Source organism: Macaca nemestrina, chromosome 2 (assembly GCF_043159975.1).
Source record: "Macaca nemestrina isolate mMacNem1 chromosome 2, mMacNem.hap1, whole genome shotgun sequence".
Lineage (NCBI taxonomy): Eukaryota > Metazoa > Chordata > Mammalia > Primates > Cercopithecidae > Macaca > Macaca nemestrina.
Window position 1 is genome coordinate 19,944,535 of NC_092126.1, and position 23,242 is coordinate 19,967,776.

Consider the following 23,242-nt stretch of genomic DNA (forward strand, 5'->3'; position numbering starts at 1 on the left):
GCATCACCAGCTCTCCTTGTTCTCTGGTTCCTAGGTGAGTTTGTCTAAAGTGAAACATCTGCAGAAAATCAGAGGGCAGGAGGAGAGAATGGATGGTGTATGTGTTCCTTCACCTTCTGCATTGCCAAGTCATGTGGGCTGGCCACAAGCCTCTTTCAAAAGCCATATTTATTTCATATAGTTACCTCTCTAGATTCAATAATAGTTTCTTTCTTTTTCCCCTTCAGGCCTAGGATTGGAAGTTGATACCAACACTACCCCTTTTTGGTTTTCCTGAACCTATTTCTTAGCTTTGGAGATAGTCTGTGTATTGAACTCTCCTTAAATTACCTAGTTGGAGTATGCCCTACGTTTCCTTCTGGATATCGACTCATGTTTGCCTAATCAGCACGGAAAACAAATAAACAACAAACAAAGCCCACATTTTGATAAACTTAAAGTATTTACTCCATGGGTTAGAGGAGGGAAGAAGACTGGTTGGCTTCTTGACAACTATATTTCCAGAATCCTTAGTTTTCCTAAGATTTATCTCATTAAAGCTGCCTTTGATAATCAGTTTCATAAAATCGTATTTGTACAAAAAAAAGGTGTTTCTTTTATTTTGAAGTGAGTAACTCTATTCTAGGCCCCAAAGTCCAGTTATTATTTATACATTTTAATATTTTGAAAGCTAGAATTTTGTTTCTAGAGGCAAGGATAGGACAAATCCCTTGGCCCTTTACTTAGACGTAGGCTATTAGCTAGTAAACTAAGGAAAGAGAAGGCAGAACAAATGTTTCATTAATCATCAGTGCATCAAAACCACTCTAATGAACCCATTTTAAAGGAAAGAGCTGAACAATTTCAGTTGTGTGTTGCTCCAATTAAAAAAAAATTGCATTTGAAAAAAGAAAATTGTTTCTCTCATTCTAATTAAACCAAATTAATATTAAGACATTTCAAATGGCTATCGGCAAGCATTGTCATCAGGCACTGAGTTTCATCATGTTCTTTGGTTTAAAGTGAATTACTTTTGCAATAGAGATAAAATGTATTATTCTCCTTTCATTGTGACATTTACTCTGAGCCTGTTTATACCAATGCAGCTGCTGTGTAAGTCAGTGACTTTCCTTTCTTTTTTCTTTCTCTTTCCATTTTAAAGGCATATATGCAAGTCATCTGACCCAGGCTGTACATGAGCTGTACAGCATATGGTTGGGGGAAAAAACATCATATCTTTTGTTCAATAGTTTTTGTATTTTTTTCCAGTCTTTTGCTTTTCTGGTCCTCAAATAAGGCTAATTACAAAGGAAAAAAAAGGTGGGACTGGTGGAGAGGGAGCCTTTAAAAACCATTCCTTTTGCAGCATGGAACAAAAGAGAGTACCAAGGGCATGACTAGGCCTCAACAAAAAAGAAAAGAAAAAAAAAACCCACCTAATGAGGATGTCGAGATAAGTGCTTGTGAAGAAAACCGGCAAAAAAGAGCTTTTAGTCTAAAATCCATAAATAAGTGTGCATCAGATGGGTACTAGAACATTTTTAACAAGACAGGCTATGAAAACTATATCCTTCTATGCAAGAGCCGCATGCCTTAAAAAAACCTTCTTTCTTTACAAGACATTTTTCTTTCAAAAATTAATTTAATAAGAAATACTTGAAAATTAAGATGTTTTATTCATGTCTCTGAATCCATTATGCACTGGATACCATATAAAGAGTTATTTTTGAGACATCATTATGAAGGCTCTTGGCTTCTTAGGGGTCAAAGGTTTTGCATGAGTATAAAAAGAAGTTGTTCATGGAGAAGAGCAGAACAGAGGAGATTTTGACCTTGGAGACTTCTGTTGCATTTTTACTTTTAAATTGGGTGGAGAAGCAGCTATACTTGAAGTTTGTTGTTAATTCTGTATACCCGTAGCTTTTCTTTCTGCCTCTCCTGATAGCTTTGAGCCTTGCCATTGGTGGCACAGCAATAGAGGTCAGAGGTTTGCACCTAAATTAATTGTAAAAGCACCAAAGAATCATAGATTTTTAGTTAGAAAGAAACTTAGATTATCTATCGCTGTGAAATATAAAGGTGAAAAAAGAGTCCAAGGAGAAAGACTTAAGAAAGATTTAATTTTGTTGCATATTTGGCCTGAATGTATCTACCTTTAGTGTATAGAAAGAACATAGGAATGTGTGTCATGGTGACTTGATGTTATGCTGTCACATGTAAAGTGCCGCACTAGTTTGAGGACTTACTTGGTTGATGTAGAGATTTCCTTTTCCTTTCCTTTTCTTCTTTCTTTATTTTGCCACTCGGTCAGGTAAAAACACTTGTACTATATGTATGTAAAAAAATTCACTTACTCCTGTTTTTTGCTATCTTATCTCTTACTTCAATAGGTGATAATCAAAGATTATATTCAATTTTATTTTATCATTTCCATGTCCTATGATTTCAATCTAGAAATAGTGCTTTTATTTTTTATTTTATTGTAAATACTTTGTATTTTTCCATGGAGTCTGTTATCTGCAAAGTCTTAAACTCTTCTTTTGTGTCTGAACAGTGTAATTTGTTTTAAAACACATTGTAAGTTGTTTTTATTTTTGCAATATTATATCTATTGCTGCTCCTCCTCTGCTCAGGACCCTACAATGGTTCTATGCTGCATGCAGCTTAAAAACCTGAGATGATCCCTGCCCACCTCACCCTGGCCCTTTATCTTCTTTTCTTCTTCCTTTTTTTATAGATATAGGGTCTCATCTGTTGCCCAGAGTGAGTTGGCTCAATCATAACTCACTGCAGCCTCAAACTCCTGGGCTCAAGTGATCCTCCTGCCTCAGCCTCCTGTGTAGCTGGGACTACAGGCGTGCACCACCTCACCTGACTCTGCCCTCATCTAAAGTCTGATCCTTCTTAACCTCCTCTGCTTTCTTTTTCTTCTACAGAACTGATCACATTCTAACATACTATAATAAGATTTCCTTGTTACATTTTTCATTTATTGCCTGGTTCCCCTGGTTAGGCAGAGACCTTCACCTTTTTCATTCACCAGTGTACCCCACGTACCTACAACAATGCCTCAAGCATAGGCCACAGTAGGTACTCAATTAACATTTGTTAATCTATGGCTCTATATATCTTTTTCTTTTGTGAATTCTTTTCTCAGAGTAAATTATTGGGTACTGTAAATAGCTTAGTATAAAAATAATTTTTAGTCATAGAGTATGAACTTCTTAATGGTTTTTAATAATAGTTGGCAGATTATCCTAACAAAATGTTCACATTTGTTTATATTGCAACCAGAAATTCCAATGTACACATTTTTCCACAGCTTAACTGACTTTAAGTTAGTAGATATGTATCTATATTTTAGCTAGCATACTGGGAGCAAAATTATGGCTAATTGCTTATGTTAATATGTTTTATTCCAGTAAATAATATCTAATATCTTTATATTAGATCAATTGACATATTTTATAATTTTATATATATGCTAGTCTATATTGTATTAGTCTAATATTTATATTTTTCTATGTAAAATATATGCTAATTTTGGGGGCTTATGTTTTGAGGTTTTGGAGAGAGTCCTCCTTATATATACAAGTTCTATGTTATGTTCACTAACTTCTCTGATTTGTTCTAGTGTATTTTCTTATTTTTTACATCATACTAATGCAGATGTTCATTTTTGAAAAAGTTGAAAATGTTGCAAGTCCCTTTTAATTTGCATTTTAAAAATTGCTTTAATTATATGAATATTAACAATTTTGTACACCTGGGATGCATTAATATCTGAAACTTATTTTTGAATCTTTGCTTCTTAAAAATTGATTTGTAGACCAGCAGCCACCTACTGTATCAGAATCTACATTTTGATAAGATCCCCAGGTGAGTATGTACAGCAGTGCATAGGTGAGTTTGACTAGTACTTTTTAGGGTCTTTCTCATCTCCCGAAATTAGGAGACTATAATAGTTTTGCTGCACTGGAAGCAATGATAGTTCAGACTTACAATTATTACTTGCTCTTGGTTATTCCCTCAGTCAATAATCAATCTTTTCCAGAGTGGGTAACTGATCAACACAGTGCTTGGTATATAGTCAACAATCAATACATGGCAGCTCTTATTATAATTATGATTTCATTGCAATCCTGAAAACCTACACTGTCCTAAACAGTGGTTCTCAATTCTCTCAGATTCAGTGCCACAAAGATTTTTAAGTCTTCTGATATTTGTATGTTAAAAAACTTCAAAACTATAAAGTCCTACCCACAAATAAATAATAAAAGAAAATAAAAGGATATTAGTATATAATAAAAGAATTATGAAAGTTCATGCAGAGACTGTATAGGAAAACAAAAATGTAGTCACATGTTTACTTAAAATTAGAATTCACACAAATGGTAGAGCTAACAATGCTGACTGTCCAGTACAGATGATTCCAATACCATAACCAGCATTACAGTTAGAAACATGATTTGTTGAAACGATATATATGGTATTTTGAAATAAATATTTCTCTGTAAAGTTCTGCACAAAACAAAAAGTAATCTTCTATCAATTTACAGGGTAGTTACATTTCTGGAAAGGTCAGTGAATCTAAAAATTGTGCAAACATAGGTCAGGTGCAGTGGCTCATACCAGTAACCCCAGCACTTTGGGAGGCCAAGATGGGAGGATCACTGGAAACGAGGAGTTTGAGCTCAGCCTGGACACCACAGGGAGATCCTGGCTCCACCATAAATAAATAAATAAAATAAAGAAATAAATAAAAAATTTTTAAATTGTGCAAAAATAGACTTTGTGTGAATATATAAAACAAAGTTAGCTTCTAAGCTTATGTAATGAAGGTATTTCATTTTCATGGATGTCTGGAGAGATGCTAAAGCTGTGTGAACTCCTGGACAATTCTGCATTCCATAGAAGTGTTCCGCACATTGCAGAATGCCTCTCATCCCTACACACTGCCCACTAGGTAGTGCCTTCCAATAACTGGGACAACCAAATGTGCCCTCCAATATTTCTGAAGACCCTGAAGGAACGTTATTGCTCCTGTTGAAACATACCATCTGAGTAAATGTGTTCTTTTCTAAATATTGTATCTGTCTGTATTTCATCATTATAGCTGACAAATAACATTACCTGGCATAATGTAACACAAAAGGGGACATCAATAAGTAATTACATACTTACATTGTTGGGTAAAAGCAGACAGAACCATTACACAATAAAATTATATATGGATCAAGAAGTAAATGTCCTTCAGACTGAGTGACCTACAGTGACAGGATTAAAACGTTCTCCCTCTACTTGCCTCTGGAGATACTTTCAGTTACAATTTCGGACATTTTACAGCGATATTGTGACACTACAAATTGTAAATGACTTTCAGAAAACAGTCTTCAGCTTTTCAATGCCCCTGAGGTATGTGATCTTACATGAATATACACTTTGTTGGATCTGATTGCTTAATTAGGACCCAGAATTCCTGTGATAAAACTTCTTTTTTTTTTTTTTTTTCCTGACAAACACTTCATAGTATAACATGATCAACACAATTTCATGATGAACAGTTCAAGACTGAAAAAGCCATTAAGATTTTTTGGGGGTTACTGTTAGTATATAATTAAACACCATGACAGATGCTCATCAAGCAAATCTCCAACAGAGATTTATTTGTTTATTTATTCAAGCATACTCTGAGTTTATAGTAATAAATCCAAGAAGGAAAAATTTTGAGAAAACAACCAAATGATCTAATAAAAGTGGTAAAATAAAGTTACACTAAAAGAAAGAAAAACCCATACTAACCTTTGTTTTATGCCTACCTGTCCTCTTCTGCTTTTGGTGTGAAATCACCTATAGATTGCATTGAGAAGCTTTGATACAGCACACTAAAATTTCTCAGTGAGCCTTTTCGTGATAGAAAATGTGAACTTCTACATTTCTTTGACAAGCTTGCTTTTTTCAGAGCTCAGATCTCACATACATATTTATGCATGTCATTGTTAATAGTGTCTAACCTTTATCGGGAAGGTTGCAGAATGGTCAGCCCTTAGCAAAAGGTCATACTGCCCTTTAACAGCATAGAATTGTTGCAGGAAAGGAGTTTCCAGCCCTATACAACATTTTTCAGCACATTCTGAATCTTGGTAGAGCCACATGACTAAACTCTGGCCAGTGGAAAGTGGATGAAAGTAGGGTATACCCCTTCCAGATCTGTCCTATAATACCTCTGGACCATTCTTCTTGCTATCTTATGTTTAATCTGCTAGCTGATGTCAAAGCTTAGGACCTTTTTGGAATGTTTGTATAGAGATGGCAAGGCCTCTATCACCCTGATCCCTGAATTAGTATGTGGAGCAGAGTGCCCCCTTCTCTTTCCCATGTACTAGACTTTACAGAAGCCAGAAATACACATTCAGTGGAAATGCACGTTTGTTTGTTTAAACCAATGAGATCTAGAGTTTATTCGTTACAGCAGCTTGCATTACCTTAAGAAATATGAACATTTGGCTGGGCATGGTGGCTCTTGCCTGTAATCCCAGCACTTTGGGAGGCTGAGGCGGGCAGATCACAAGGTCAGGAGATTGAGACCATCCTGGCTAGCATGATAAAACCCCGTCTCTACTAAAAATACAAAAAAATTAGCCAGGTGTGGCACGCACCTGTAATCTCAGCTACTAGGGAGGCCGAGGCAGGAGAATTGCTTAAACCCGGGAGGCAGAGGTTGTAGTGAGCCGAGATCATGCCATTGCACTCCAGCCTGGGCGACAGAGCGAGACTTCTTCAAAAAAAAAACGAAAAACAAACAAACAAAAAACCAAAAAAGCAATATGATCATTCAGTATTGTGCACTTAAACTTAGAAGACTTTCTGGCACATTGTACACTATCAATGATCCAATGAAATCTTGCTCCCTGTAGAAGGGCAAAGAAAAATGGCGTTTAAGTTCAATTCCTTGGTATTCTGGAGGAGTCATTGTGAAACAGAACGGAGATTATCTTAAAGGAAGAGCAGGAAAGACTGTGAAGTAGGTAATGCTACTTGTTTATTTAATTTCACATAGTCAGTATTTTCTTATGTGACTTTGGAGATCAGGGGACAATGTAACACTAATTCCAGGCCATTGGGTAGTAGGAGGATTCATACAATTAATCATTTAGGCAGAAATGATAGTACAGTTTCACAGAGAGGATATCACAGTAATTAGTACTAAAAAAATGGCAAGTTGTCATGTCTGTAAGATAATGCTCGGTTACTACCCACATCATATGAGAAACAGTACAATACTTTTGCTTCTATGGCTAGTTGAGGTAAAGCAACCCTGTATGGACATTCATACATATTCTTACTGTAAAAATAAACACTATTATTTATGGAGAGTTTACTCCGTCACTATCCATGATTATTACAAAACCATTCATTATCAATTATAGTGTTCCACTTAGTCTAGCCAAGGATATATTTATTTAATTATGCCAGATACTTTCCCATACATTTTCTTATTTAAGCTTTTACGTAATGTTATCTCCCATCTCACATGTGCAGTAATGAGGGCTCAGAGTTGTTGGTGAACTCATTTGCCCAAGGACAACCAGCTGGGTGCCCCCTCTACACTTTTCATTCTCTGCTCACTATTTTCTTGTATTTCTTGGTTTCCTAATTTAATTGTGATTCTGAGAATCATCCACCAAATCACCAAGAAACTGCTAGTTTAACATCAAAAGCAAACTGTCAGATAATTCAGGGGCAGCACACTTGACAATAATGTGGGTTTGGAATAATTTCCTTGGAAAATTATTGGAAATACTTACTTCACAAGTTCTCTCAAACTGGAAACAGCATCTCTGTCGTTATTGCTGTTTTTCTAACAATGAACTGTTTTGCTTTAGGCATGTATCTTTCCCTTATAACATTACATCTTAATTTTTTTCCTTCTTATTGAGTTTACTAGACATTGCAGAGTTCATTGTATAGCTAAAACTGTATTAAGTTGAAATGTCTTTCTCCCCAGTGGGGACTGAGTCAGAATTCCTTTCAGCATCATCTTTCAAAAACTATTTTTTTTATACCACAGGTTTTTCTGTAAAGGAACAGAGGGTAAACATTTTAGGCTGCTTGGGCAACAAGATCTCTGTTGCAACTACTCAATTCTGTTATTGTGGTGCAAAAGCAACTATAAACAATATGTAAATGAATGACTGTGGCTTTTATTTCCTACTTATTTGTACAAATTTATAGGATACGTGTGCAATTGTGTTACATGCACAGATTGAGTAGTGGTCAAGTCAGGGCTTTTAGGGTATCAATCACCTGAATAATGTATTCTGTACCCATTAAGCAATTTCTCATCATCCTTCCTTCTTCCACCCACTTACCCTTCTGAGTCTCCATATCTATCATTCCACTCTCTCCATCCATGTGAATACATTTTTGAGCAAACACTTATGGATGAAAACGTGCAATAGTTGTCTTTTTGTGTCTGGTTTACTTCACTTAGTATGACAACCACCAGCTCCATCCATGTGACTGCAAAAGACAGGATTTCATTACTTTAATGGCTGAATAGTATTCTATTGTATATATATACCCCATTTTTAAAATCCATTCGTCCATTGATGAACACTTAAGTTGATGCCATGTCTTTGCTCTTATGAGTAGTGTTGCAATAAACATACAAGTGCAGGTATCCCTTTGATATATTAATTTCTTTTCTTTTGGGTAGACGACCAGTAGTGGGATTGCTGGACCAAATGGGAATTCCAGTTTTCGTTTTTAAAGAAATCTCCATACTGTTTTCCATAACGTCTATACTATTTTACATTCTCACCAACACTTTGTAAGAGTTTCCTTTTCTACACATCTTCACCAACACCTGTTATTTTTGTCTTTTTAGTAATAGCCATTCTGATTGGAGTAAGATGATATCTCGTTGTGGTTTTAATTTGCATTTCTCTGATGATTAGGGATGATGAGCATTTTTCAAATACTTGTTAGTTATTTGTATATCTTCTTTTGAAAAACGTCTATCATGCCCTTTGCTCACTTTTTAATGGGAATATTTGTGGGGGTTTTGTTCTTGTTGTTGAGTGTTTTTAGTTCCTTGTATATTATGAATATTTGTCCCCTGTAGGATGCATAGTTTGCAAATATTTTCTCCCACTCAACATCTTGTCTTTATTCTATTGGTTATTTCTTTTGCTGTGCAGAGGTTTTTAGTTTAAGTCCCATTCATCTATTTTTATTTCTGTTGCCTGTGCTTTTGAGGTCTTAGTCATAAATTCTTTGTCTCAACAAATGTACAGAAGAGTTTGTTTCTTGGTTTTCTTCTAGTATTTGTATAGTTTCAGGTTTTCATTTAAGTCTTTAATCCATCTTGAGTTGATATTTGTATATGGTGAGAGGTATGGATCCAGTTTAATTCTTCTGCATATGAATATCCAATTTTCCTGGCACCATCTACTGACTTTTCCCCATGTATATTCTTGTTGGCTTAGTTGAATATTAGGTTGGCTGTAAATATGTGGCTTTGTTTCTGGGTTCTCTATTCTGTTCCATTGATCTATGTGTCTGTTTTGTTTGTTTTACTCGTACTATGTTGTTTCGGTTACCATAGCTTTGTAATGTATTCTGAAGTGAGGTAATGTGATACCTCCAGTTTTGTTCCTTTTACTCGGGATTGCTTTGGCTATTTGAGCTAATTTTGGTTCCATAATAATTTTAGGATTTTTCTTCTAATTCTGTGAAATACAAAGATGGTATTTTGATAGGGATTACATTGAGTCTGTAGATTGTTTTGAGTAGTATAATCATTTTAGCGATATTAATTCTTCCTATCTATGAGCATGCAGCATTTTTCTATTTGTGTTATATTCAAAATGTTTTGTAGTTTTTCTTGTAAAGGTTTTTTTCTGCCTTGGTTACATTTATTCCTAGGTACTTTATATTTTTTGTAGCTATTGTAAATGGAATTGCCTTCCTGATTTCTTTCTCAGCTAGATCATTATTGATGTTTAGAAGTGCTATGGTTTTGTGCACGTTGATATTGTATCCTGCAACTTTATTTATTCATTTATCAAATTTAAGAATTTTTCAATGTAGTCTTTAGGTTTTTCTAAACATGATCATATCATCAGCAAACAGGGATAATTTGACTTCTTCTTTTCTAATTTTAATGTCTTTTACATTTTCTTTTGCCTGATTGCTCTAGCTATGATTTCCGGTATTATATTAATAAAAATGGTGAAAGTGGGAATCTTTGTCTCATTCCAGTTCTTAGAAGAAATGCTTTCAGTTTTCCCCATTCAGTATGATATTACCTTTGGGTTTTTCGTTAATTAACTTTTTTTTTTTTTTTTTTTTTTTTTTTTTTGAGACGGAGTCTCGCTCTGTCGCCCAGGCTGGAGTGCAGTGGCGCGATCTCGACTCACTGCAACCTCCGCCTCCAGGGTTCAAGCGATTTTCCTGTCTCAGCCTCCCAAGCAACTGGGACTACAGGTGCACACTGCTATGTCCAGCTAATTTTTTGTATTTTTAGTAGAGACAGGGTTTCACCATCTTGGGCAGGCTGGTCTCAATATCCTCACCTGCTGATCTGCCTGCCTCGGCCTCCCAAAGTGTTGGAATTACAGGAGTGAGCCACTGCACCTGGCCCATAAATTACCTTTATTATTTTGAAGTATGTTTCTTCTATGCCTATTGAGGGTTTTATCATAAAACATTGTTGGATTTATTTTCCCCAGTTGTCAAAAAGGATGTTGAATTTTATCAAAAGTTTTTCTCTATGTTAGGATGATCATATGGTTTTTGTCCTCAATTTTGTTAATGTGATTTATCACACTTACTAATTCTTGTATGTTGACCCATCCTTGAATTACTGGTATAAACCCCACTTGATAATGGTACATTATCTTTTTGATGTAATGTTGGATTCACTTTGGTAATTTGTTGAAGATTTTTGTTTCTATGTTCATCAAGGATATTATCTTTTTGTTTTGTCCTTGTCTGGTTTTGGTATCAGGATGATACTGGACTTATAGAATGAATTAGAGGGAATTTCCCCCTCCTCAATTCTTGGAGTACTTTCAAGAGGACTGATACTAGTTCTTTGTACATTTGGTAGAATTTGGCATGAATCTGAATCTATCTGGTCCTGGACTTCTCTTTGTTGAGAGATTTTAAAATTACTGATGAAATCTCACTACTCATTATTGGTCTGTTCAGGTTTTCTATTTCTTCCTAGTTCAGTTGTGGGAGGTTGTATGTTTCCAGGAATTTATCCACTTCCTCTAAATTTTCTGGTTTGTGAGCATACAGTTATTTGTAACAGTCTCTGATTATCTTTTCTTGTATTTCAGTGGTATCAGTTGTAATGTCTCCTTTTTTATTTTGGAGTTTGTTTATTTTGGTCTTTTCTTAGTTAGATAGCTAGCAGTTTATCAATTTTATTTATCTTTTTTAAGAACCAACTTACTGTCTTGATGATTTTTTGTTTCGTTTTCTTAGTCTCTATTTTATTTAGTTCAGCTCTGATCTTTGTTATTTCTTTTCTTCTGCTAATTTGAGGTTTGAGTTATTCTTGCCTTTCTGGTTCCTTGAGGTGCATCATTGGATTGTTAATTAGTAAACTTTCAACTTGTTGGGGGTAGGCATTTCATGCTATAAATCTACCTTTTAGCACTGTTTTTGCTATATCCCACAGGTTTTGGTATATCGTGTCTCCATTTTGATTTGTTTCGAATTTTTTTCTTATTTCTCAGTTTCTTCATTGACTGAAGGTCATTCAGGAGCATGTTGTTTGATTTCCATGTATCTATAATTTCTGAAGGTCCCCTTGGTATTAATTTTCAGTTTTATTCCACTGTGGTCTGAGAAGATACATGGTATGATTTTCATTTCTAAAAATTTGATGGGACTTATTTTGTGACCTAATATATGATCTATCTTGGAGAATGTTCCATGTGCTGATAAAAAGAATGTACATTCTACAGTTGTTGGGTAGAATGCTCTGTAAATGTCTGTAAGTTCCACTTGGTCTAAAGTCCAGTTTAAGTCCAATGTTTCTTTGTTGATTTTTTTTTCTAGGTGATCTATCTAGTGCTGTGAATTGGGTGTTGAAGTCCCCCACAATTATTGTGTTGTGGTCTGTCCTTCTCTTTAGGTCTAGTAATACTTGTTTTATGAACCTGGATGCTCCAGTGTTGACTGCATAGAAATTTAGAATTATTATATGCTCTTGCTGAATTGATAACTGCACCATTAAATAGTATCTACTTTGTATTTTTTAAAATTTTATTTATGTATTTATCATTTGTGACTTAAAGTCTATTTTATCTGATGTAAGTATAACTATTCCTACTTGCTTTTGATTTGTGTTTACATGCAATATCTTTTTCCAACTCTTTAATTTCAGTCTTTATGTGTCTTTACATGTAAAGTGAGTTTCTTTTGAGCAGTATACAGTTGGATCTTTTAAAAAATCCATTCAATCAATTTATTTCTTATAAGTGGAGTGTTTAATTCATTTACATTCAAAGTTGTTGTTGATATGTGAACTTTTGTTCTTGTCATATTGCTATTATTTTCTAGCTGTTTTATAAATTCTTTCTGTCTTTTTCTCTTAGTGTTTGTCATTGTGGTTTGGTAGAATTCTGTAGTGGTATCATTGGATTCCTTTTTCTTTTTCTTCCTCCTTTGTGTGATTGATTTACTAGTGAATTTTATATCTTTTTTTATTTTTTATCATGGTAAGTCTATTCATTTCCAAGATTAGGACTCCCAGTAGTTCTTGTAGGTCAAGTATAGTCATGAAAATTCCCATATAATTTGCTTGTCTGGAAAACTATTTATTTCTCCTGCATTGATAAACACTAATCTGCTGCATATAAAATTATTGACTGCCAATTATTCTTTTCTTCTTTAGCACATTGAATATATCATCCCATTCTCTTCTTTCCTGTGAGGTTATGCTGAGAAGTTCACTGTTAGTCTGATGAGATTTCCTTTACAGGTGACTAGACACTTTTCTCTTGCTGTTTCTAAAATCACTATTTCCCCTTTGCCTTTAGACAGTCTTACTCTGATGCGCTGTGGTGAAGTCCTTTTTTCATTCTTTCCGCATAGGAATCGCTGAGCTTCCTGTATCTGAACGTCTAAATCTCTTGCTAGGCTTGGGAAGTATTCATCTACTATTTCATTAAATAGGTTTTCCAAACATTTTTATCTCTCTTTGCCTTCTAGAACACCCATAATTCATAAATTCAGTCACTTTATGTTGTTCCAAATGCCTCAAAGACCTTGTTCATTCTTTTTTATTCTTTTAAAATTATTTTGTCTGACTGGATTATTTCAAAATACCTTTCTTCAAGTTCTGAAATGATTTATTCTGCTTGATCTAGTCTACTGTTGAAGGTTTTGAATGTATTTCCTTCAATTAATTCTTCAGTTCCAGAATTTCTGCTTGATTTTCTTTTAATATACCTCTATCTTCATGAAATCCACTTTTTTAGCTCCTGAATATGAGTGAGAACAAGTGATATTTGTCTTTCTCTGCTTGGCTTATTTCACTTAACATAACTCCAGTTCCATCCATGTAGCTGCACATGACAGGATTTCATTCTCTTTTATGGCTAAATAATATTTCATTGTGTATATACACTACATTTTCTTTATTCATTTGTTGACGAACACTTAGGTTGATTACTCTATTAGTCCATTCTCATGCTTCTAATGAAGACATACCTGAGACTGAGTAATTTATAAAGGAAAGAGGTTTAGTTCTTCACAGTTCTGCAGAGCTGAAGAGGCCACAGGAAATTTACAATCACGGCAGAAGGGGAAGCAAACATGTCCTTCTTCACATGGTGACATTGTGGTGATTTCCAAACTATATCAAATAGTATGATGCTGTCAGCTTTGTTCTTTTTTCTTCAGATTGCTTTGATTATTCAGGATCTTTTATGGTTCCATATATATTTTGGAATTGCTTTTTTCTATTTCTGTGAAGAGTGTCATTCATATTTTGATAGGGATTGCATTGAATCTGTAAATTGCTTTGGAAAGTATTACCATTTTAACAATATTACTTCTTGCAATCCATGAACATAGACTATCTGTCCAATTTTTTGTATCCTTTTAAATTTCTTTTACCATTTCATAGCTTTTCTTGTATAGAACTTTCACTTCTTCGGTTAAATTTTTTTAGGTATTTTATATTTTTTGAAACCATTGCAAATGGAATTGCTTTCCTGATTCTTTTTTCAGATTGCTCACTGTTGGATTAGATAAATGCTACTGATTTTTGTATGTTGATTATGTATCCTGCAATTTTACTGAACTTTCGAATAGGTTCTGACAGTTTTTTGGTGGTCTTTAGGTTTTTCTAAGTATAAGATAATGGCATCTGAAAATAAGGCTAACTTAACTTCTTTTTTTTCTAACTTGGATGTCCTTTGTTTCTTTCCTTGGCCTAATTGCTCTCGCCAGGACTTCCAGTACTATATTGAATAAAAGTGGGCTTCTTTTGTCTTGTTTCAGATTTTAGAAGTATTCAATTTCTCCTCATTTTGTATGATCTTAGCTATCAGTTTGTCATATATGGCCTTTAATTTTTTGAGGTATATATCTTTCACACCCAGTTTAGTGAGGGTTTTTATTGTAAAGAGAGATAGAATTTTATTGATTTTAAAGCATCTATTGAAATAATCATATAGTTTTTGTTTTCACTTCTGTTAATGTGATGTATCATGTTTGTTGATTTGATACAATATGTTGAACCATCCCTGCATTCTTGGGGTGAATCCCACTCAATCATGGTGAATGATCTTTTTAATGTGTTGCTGAATTTGGCTTGCTTACATTTATGTGCATTAGTGCTATTGGCCTGTAGTTTTTCTGTTGTTGTTGTGTCTTTGTTTGGTTTTGCTATCAAGGATAATGCTAGCATTGCAGAATGTATTGAGAAGTATGATCTCCTCTTAAATTTTTTGAAGAGTTTGAGTAGACTTGGGATAGTTCTTTAAGTGTTTAATATAATTTAGCAATGATGTCATTAGAAAAATACCCATAAAATACTAACATGCAAAATAACTTGAAAGTATAAAACCCACTGATATAATGAAGTACAACAGAGAAACCCAGAACTCTAATTTTGTAATTCTTGTGTGCAGTCCACTCATAACTCTAGTGTGAAGCCCAGAAGATAAATTTATCAAAAACAATAGCTACAGGAACCTATAGCTATTATTGAGTAATATAAAAATATATAAATTGTGACAAAAGTCAAAATGTGGGGAGGAGGGTGAAGTTAACGTGTAGAAGGTTATTTTTGCTTGTTTTTTCTTTGTTTGGTAGTTGGTCATTTTAGGTAATTTTTTATATCTTGTAGGCATTCCTTGTTGCTTTTTATTCTTTTTTGTCCTCTGTATATTTCTGAATAGCTTATCTTTGAGCTCACTGTTCCTTTCCTTTGTCTGATTCATTCTGCCATTGAATTTTTCAGTTCAGCAAATATATGTCTCAATTCCAAGATGTCTGCTGGCTGTTTACCTTGATCTCACTTTTTCTAGCATAGAAGCTAAGTTGAAGAAAAATTTCCTTCATGTTTGTGCCAGGGAGAATGTGAGCAGGAGTGTCTCAGATGTGGAAGCCTGACTCTTTTCCTGTCTGCTTGGAGTTTTTTCACTTCTCTTTTTCAGTTCTCTGGGAACTATCTCATCTTCACATTTGAATTATTGGGTATTGCCAGTAATAATTTCAGCATTGTGCATTTGTTTTTAGTTTTCTGTATAGGGGAGTGAAACTAGCTTGTATTTATACCACCATGCTGGGACCATAATAAGTCTATACACATATTATTGTCATTGGTTAGATTTAACTTTACCCCAAACATAAAAAGTTGACACCCTTGAACAGCATGGGTGAACTGCTATGCTCTATATACAGATTTTCTTCTACCTCTACCACCCCTGAGACAGAAAGACCAATTGTTCATCTTTCTCTTCCTCCTCAGCCTACTCAACATGAAGATGACAAGAATGAAGACTTTTATGGTGATCCACTTCTACTTAATGAATAGTAAATACATTTTCTCTTCCTTATGATTTTCTCTTTTTAAGAGATGAGGTTTCATTATGTTGCCCAAGGTGTATTTAAATTTAAGAACTCCTGAGCTCAATTCATCCTTCTGCCTTTGCCTTCTGAGTAGCTGGGACTACAGGTGTATGCCACTGTGCCTGGCCATATGACTTTCTTAATAGCATTTTCTTTTCTCTAGCTTACTTTCTTGTAAGAATACAGTACATAGGCCGGGTGTGGTGGCTCGTGCCTGTAATCTTAGCACTCTGGGAAGCTGAGGTGGGTGGATCATGAGGTCAGGAGATCAAGACCATCCTGGCTAACATGGTGAAACCCTGTCTCTACTGAAAAATACAAAAAATTAGCCAGGCGTGGTAGTGGGCACCTGTAGTCCCAGCTACTCAGGAGGCTGAGGCAGGAGAATGGCGTGAACTCAGGAGGTGGAGATTGCAGTGAGCCGAGATCATGCCGCTGCACTCCAGCCTTGGTGACCGAGTGAGACTCCATCTCAAAAAAAAAAAAAAAAGAATACAATACATAATGCATAACATACCAAAGATGTTAATTGATCATATGTTTCTAGTAAGGCTTTTGGTTAAAAGTAGGCTATTAGTAATTAAGCTTTGGGGAGTCGAAAGTTATATTATAATTTTTTACTGTGTGGGGGTTGGGGCCCCTAACTCTTAGATTGTTAGAGGGTCACCTGTATTTATTTTACAATTTTTCTATTGTGGAGAATATGGATATATAAGGAAAAGAACATATGCTTTTTGGGTTTTTAGGATTGCTAGAGTTCATACAAACTCTGTTTGAAAAAATTTTGTATAAGAGAAATTTCTATTTTAAAAAATGTTTTTAAATAAGAAAAGGAAAGAAAAAGATGATTCCTGATATAGAGTGAGATGATTCCTAACATAAGGAGAAAACAAAATTCATATTGGATGAAAATGATGTTTATGTTGCTGCATTTATTCAATCACTGAAAATACTTGTTTTGTCTCTTTGCTCTAGGTCCTGGGATTACAATGTGAAAAAGACAAACGTAGTCCTTGCCATGTAGAATTTATAGTTTAGCTGGGGAGATACACATTATACAAGTAATTATCACAAAGGAAGACTATATGAACCCATCAAATACAGGGTGAAATGGGAACTTGACTAGAAAGAAGAAAACTGGCAGGAGAAAAAGGATATAAGGAAAATAAAATAATACTGACAGATGGCTTTGGAATTTGAAGAAGGAAGTTGAATTCGTATTTATATATGATGTTGAAAGACTACTGGCAGACATTGAGATAGGAACTGACATAAGCTAAAAATTGGTAGCTTTTTGGTTTTCTTGTTTGCTTTCTTAAAGGAGATTTCAGAGTAACTGGAGTGACTATGGTTTGGGGGAGGTAGAAGTAAAATGTAAAGTTGGGGAGTAAATGGGTGTAACTTGGTGGCAATTCTAAAAGAAGAGTTTGGTTGTGATCGGGAAATAATAAGTAGCTGGAGTTAGGGCCAGAAACAAAGGTTACAGCCAGATGGTGGAAGGCTTTGAATGATAGGATAAGGAACAGAATTGACTTGAGCAGGTTGTACAGGATCTGAGTATCCAAGGGCAGGATCTGAGCCACGCAAATTTTAGGAAAATAAGAATTAGAGAGGCAAAGACTCAAAGCAAAGAAAACAGGTAAGAGGACCTCTGAATAGTTCAAACAATAAGGACTATGAGATGAAATGAACAGGGTTATACTGTATTGTGAAATTGCTTCCTTTTACTATAAACTCTTTTGAGGTAAATGCAGCATCTGTTCATCTGCCTGTGGCACAGTTTTTTACTGGATGAGAACAGCACTGTATTCACTGGCTGCTGACAATGTCTCTCCTTGTGCTCTGCTATGTTTTAATTATGTTTGACATTCATCTCACACTATTATCCAGTAGCAGCCAATTGAAGAAATGCAGCTTCGTTTGAAGTCAAACAAAAGTGAGGACACGTAATTATATAGTAATATATTGTTACTTGGAAGCTAGAAGATTTTTAGGTTTAATATACCTGTGGCTTCCTACGTATCACTCCATTCCCATGCCTTGTTTTGATTCAATTGTAAGAAGCGTCAGCCAACAATTTAATTATAAACATCCACCCTAAATCAGGAATAGTCTAAAAAGAACAAAGAATCTAAAAACCAGATTAGAAATCAGAAAAAGGTGGTACCTTTTAATTATGGATTTTTTCAAATATATACATATGAAAGTAGGAAGACTAGTATAGTAAACTCCATGAACCCCTCATTCAGTTTCTATACTTATTATCACATGATGTAACTTGTTTCATTTACAACCATACCTACTTTTTACCCTTGATACTCAACCTAGATTATTTTAAAGCAAATCTCAGGCATCTTATTATTTCACATATAAATACTTCAATATTTATCTTTAAAAGAGAACTTTTAAAAAACAGATACATTGCCATTATGATATGTAAAATAAAAGTAACAATAATTCATCAATTCATGAAATATCTAGTTATTGTTCAAATTTCTCCAGTTATCTTACAGTTTTTATTTGATAGCAGTTTTCCTTTGTTGTTGTTCAAATGAAGATACAATAAGAATCACACATGAAATAGGTTGATATACTTCTTAAGTCTCATTTAATTTATAGATTCTTCATTGCTTTTATTTTTTTTTTTTCTTGCTATTTATTTTGTGAAGATCCAGGGCATTTGTCATGTAGAAATTTCCACTTTCTGGATTTACTGATTAATTGTTATGTAACATGTTATCCTAGCCCCTGAGTTTCCAACAAACCAGTAATTAGACTTAGAGGCTTAATTACATTAGATTTTTTTCTTCAAGAATAGTTCATGAGTGGGGCTGAGTCTTACTGTGTAATATTAGGAGGCATTTAATGTCTGGTTATTTCTTTTTTTTGGTGATGTTGATGATTGAATTCACATGCTGTCAGTCTGATCCAACTATTTTAAAGTTGGCCATTACCTTGAGGCAATAGTTTATAAAAGAAGTATAGAAGAAATGCTTAATCAGGTTATTTAAAAATTGTCTATTAGCAATTCATGGATTTTTAAAAATTTTTGATGTGTTTCAATACATTGAAATAACATATATTTTAAATGCACAAATTCGTCCATCTTTGCCATAAGGGAGCCCTTCAAGTTGACATCATGTTCCTTTGGACTTTCCTCTGATATCTTCGTGAGCTTCCTTGCTTTCTGGAATGAAAAGAAGCTCATTTTATACTAACTCCTGTCTACAATCAGCCATTTCTCCAAGGAACCCTGTTTCCTTTTAATAGGAAGTGGTTTTTAGAAACCATAATCTGAGCACTAAAGGTGCTCATTGCCAGAGGATTGGTCATTGTTTCTAGCCCTTTCCAACAGATAGAAGTAGAAAACATTTATGTTTTTAAAAAATTACATCATGAGTTCATAGTATTATTTCCAACATAAATTTAGAATTTTTATTTAACTTACTTGACTTAACAGTTGTAGTTCCTTCTCATATACTGAAAAATCTTTGTTTTTAATGACATAAATATATTATTTCTTTGCTTTATGCTAGCAATATAAAACTCCAAAATTATCATACCAATATTATTACCAACAATATAATTATTAAATATATTTTTATTTATAGTTTTTGTCTTTAGTATTCCACTAAATATGTTACTAAATACACATGTGATATATCAATATTTATTTTAATTATATGTAAATATATTTATATTATAAATGTATAGATTTATATTTATAAATAAAGCATATATATAATTAAAGTCATTAGAATAGTTTCTATCTGTGTGGTTAAGCCAATAACTTACATAGTAATATTGATCTTTTCATTTTGGTTTATTTTTTAGAAATTTTTAAAAATATTAGCTTAATTTTTTTGTTATATAAAACATTTACATGGGCCCAAAGACAAAGGTATAAAACTAATTGCATTCAGAAAAGTTTAGCTTTCATCTCTTTCATCTCACTTTGTAGATAGATAACCATTTATATTGATTTTTGGTTTACTCTTTCATTTAAAGAAATCATATGTACCTTTATATTCCTCCTTTTTTACAAAAAGATAGCACAGTATACATACTATTTGGAAGAAGACAGCATTTAGAATGCTCTTAAATAAAGTTCCACAAATCAGATCTTCACAGATCTTAAGGTACTACTCATTTAAAAAGTTATTTTATAAGAATAACATTATTTTTATTCTTAAAATTCAGATCCATTTAGTATAAGATTATTATATTTGTGTAGACCCAGTGGAAGAAATCACATTAAATTGAACTATTGTAAGGCTAGAACTCTGCTTTATAAGAAGAAAAACACTGCTCACTTTAATGATGCTTATTCAGCACTTATTATATGTGAGGCATGGTTTTAAGCACTTTCCAAATATTAGCTTATTTAATCCTCAATAATACTGCTAAATAGGCACCAGTATTAACCTCATTTTAGAAATGTGGAAACTAAGGCAAGAGATGTTAACAAACTGTTAACATCTCCAGCTACTAAGCCACAGTTAGGATTTGAACTGAAGATCCTGGCTTCAGTGTCTGGGGTCTTAATTATTCACCCTACTGCCGTCCTCCATAGTTAATTTACATTGTATTTTTTTATTTTTTTATTTTTATTTTTATTTTTTGCTATTAAAAGCAGCATTGCAGGGAACATCCTTGAAAATAAGTTTTAGTTCTTTTCAGTTATTATTTCCCTTATAATGATAATTTATTGAGCTAAAATTTCCGAGTTGAAAGGTAGGCATATTTTAAGTTAGGCATTTTGGGATTTTTGATGATCTTTAGCACAAAGAAATGAAAAGGAATCCATTTGAGTATGCTGACATGTACCCATGAGGTTTTTTTAAAAAAATCACTTTATTGATATAATCAAATATAGGCACCTTAATTATACAGTTCAGTGTTTTGGCAAATGTATACACTTATGTAACCACCACCACAATCAAGAAATAGAACATTTCCATTACCCCCAAGTTCTCTTGTGTTCATTAGCAATTTCCATGTTTTGAGAACTGATCCCTTTTACTTTCAGTTTTCTTTTTAGACGGATAAATAAAGTTTTTTAGAAATAGGACATCCCATTACTAAATAAACTGTCTTCAGGCAGAGATTAATTTTTATACATGTCTGTTTTCTTTTCTGCTAGAATATGTGTCAGAAAGCATTGACTTGAAGCTATCAATATTAAATGCTGCTTACTCTATGTGAGCTGAAAGCTGACATCCATTGTTCTGTTGATAACAAGCCTGGAACTCACATGTCTCATGGGTTACTTTCACCAGCCAGCCCTGCCTTTTTAGATGTGTATACTTGACTTTCATTTAGATAAAGAAACACATTTAAGTAGCTATAGCCGCCTGTTTCCCTGAGGGAGTGTTATACATCTGTCCAAAAGATGGGAAATTTCAGTTTTTGAATGATTAGGAAATCTCACTTTTAATCAAAAGTATAACAGTGAGTTCTACAGACATGACCAAATGTATTAGCATATAATCATGGAATGATATAATTTTAACATTAAAATCTACTAAATGTTTACAAGAAAACTAAGAGCCAGTGAGATTAAATGGCTTGCACAAGATCACAAAATTTAAGGTTCGTTGGAATTAAAACCTTTACTAACAGAATAAGATACCTATTCTCCATAAATCTCAGTCTGCTGATTCCCAATCTCACATTCTTATCAGTTTCATGCTGCTATTCCATATTGGTGTAGTCGTTAGGCATGACTTTTCCCAAACAGAGATTACAGAAATTACAGATATTATATTCACTATACCATGAGAAAATTTTCAGGTCTCACACTTTATAGTATTAATCAGGTATCAGTTGCAAACCAACCTTGTTATATCTCTCTTCATATTTACTTAGTATAACATACATTTTCTCAACAGCACACTGTGCCAGAGGGTTAAAAAGAACATGTGTAACATCTCTGCAAAATCTTACTCGTGCTGCCAATCAGCATAGAACAAAATGACCCAATTACCAATTGGAAAGGAAGCTGCTGCATACTTTACGGTTCCCAAGATAGTTTGAATTGTGTTATTATGAAAAGTTATGGTATTTTTTTCTTATTGCAGAAGTAAAGCATACCTATTTGGAAAGAATAAATAATAATTTTAAAAATAATAAATAAAATAAAAATTATCCCCAATATTTAAAAATTGATTTCCACTATTCACATTTTGGTGTACATGTTTCCAAACTTATAAAAAATAAAGCCTTTATTACTTTGATTTTAACAAAACTAATACATGAATAAATTTCCTTCATGTTAGATATAGTAGGACATAGCAGTTAAGGGCACAGACTCTAGATTACCTTGTTATCACCTGGAATCTGCCAATTATTAGTCATATGACCTTGAGTAAGTTCATCTGCTGTGCCCTAGTTTCCTCATCTATAAAATGGTGATAATTTTAGCATTGGACTTATGGGGTTGTTGCCAGAATATGATGAATTTGTATATATATTATTTATATTATATATATGTATATTATATATATATACACACATATACACACACACACACACACATTATTTACCAGGAAACTTGGCACTTATCATTATTACAATATTATCACTATAAAATAATGAAATCCATATAGATTCACTGAAGATTCCCTCTTGTTTACTACCTCTCTCCCCAACTCTAATTCTCTGCTGAGATAACCCTCATTATGCTTACAATAAAGAGCCATTCCAATGTTTTGATCTCTAAAGATCTATTTATAGTAGTGGTCTGGCTTCTATTAGATTTAGAGTGTAAGAGAATTAAACACTTCAAGAGTCCTAAATAGGTTTTCCAAATGAAGTAAAATTTGAAGAGAGTCAGGCATTGTTGGGCATAAGCTGAATTGTTGTCCTTATTGGGAGAAAAGTGGCTAACTATAAAAAGGCCCAGCCTATTTTACAGATTTAGATAAGGGGAAGAAAATGATCTAGGTGCTGCTCTGGCCAGTCTTGACTGCTGCTGACAAGGTTGGATGCTATAGTTTTTACACATTTCCACTATGGCCTGTAAAAGTTTATGTCTTGTATGAACAAGGATCAGTAGAAGCAGTTTCATCTGAGTTCCATCTCTATTCCATTTCAGACATTTTTTTACTCTTTGAAACCCAACCTCAAATATTTCCTGTCTTTGCTTTTCACCTCATGG

The 23,242-nt window shown here is 33.8% G+C and overlaps 1 long non-coding RNA gene across 9 annotated transcripts in view; it reads left to right on the forward strand.

Annotated features, from left to right (window-relative positions):
- LOC105488959 (uncharacterized) overlaps positions 1–23,242 on the forward strand; it is a 227,902-nt gene that overhangs the window by 67,575 nt on the left and 137,085 nt on the right. Inside the window, exons 3-4 of one of the 9 annotated variants that reach the window (XR_011619597.1) lie at positions 3,809–3,858; positions 15,983–16,047. The exons of 6 other annotated variants lie outside the window; for them this stretch is intronic. This is a non-coding gene — a long non-coding RNA (uncharacterized lncRNA). Of the gene's footprint in view, positions 1–3,808; positions 3,859–12,019; positions 12,312–15,982; positions 16,048–23,242 lie in introns of those variants that run through there. 2 more of the 9 variants (XR_011619601.1, XR_011619600.1) reach the window with 2 other exon arrangements.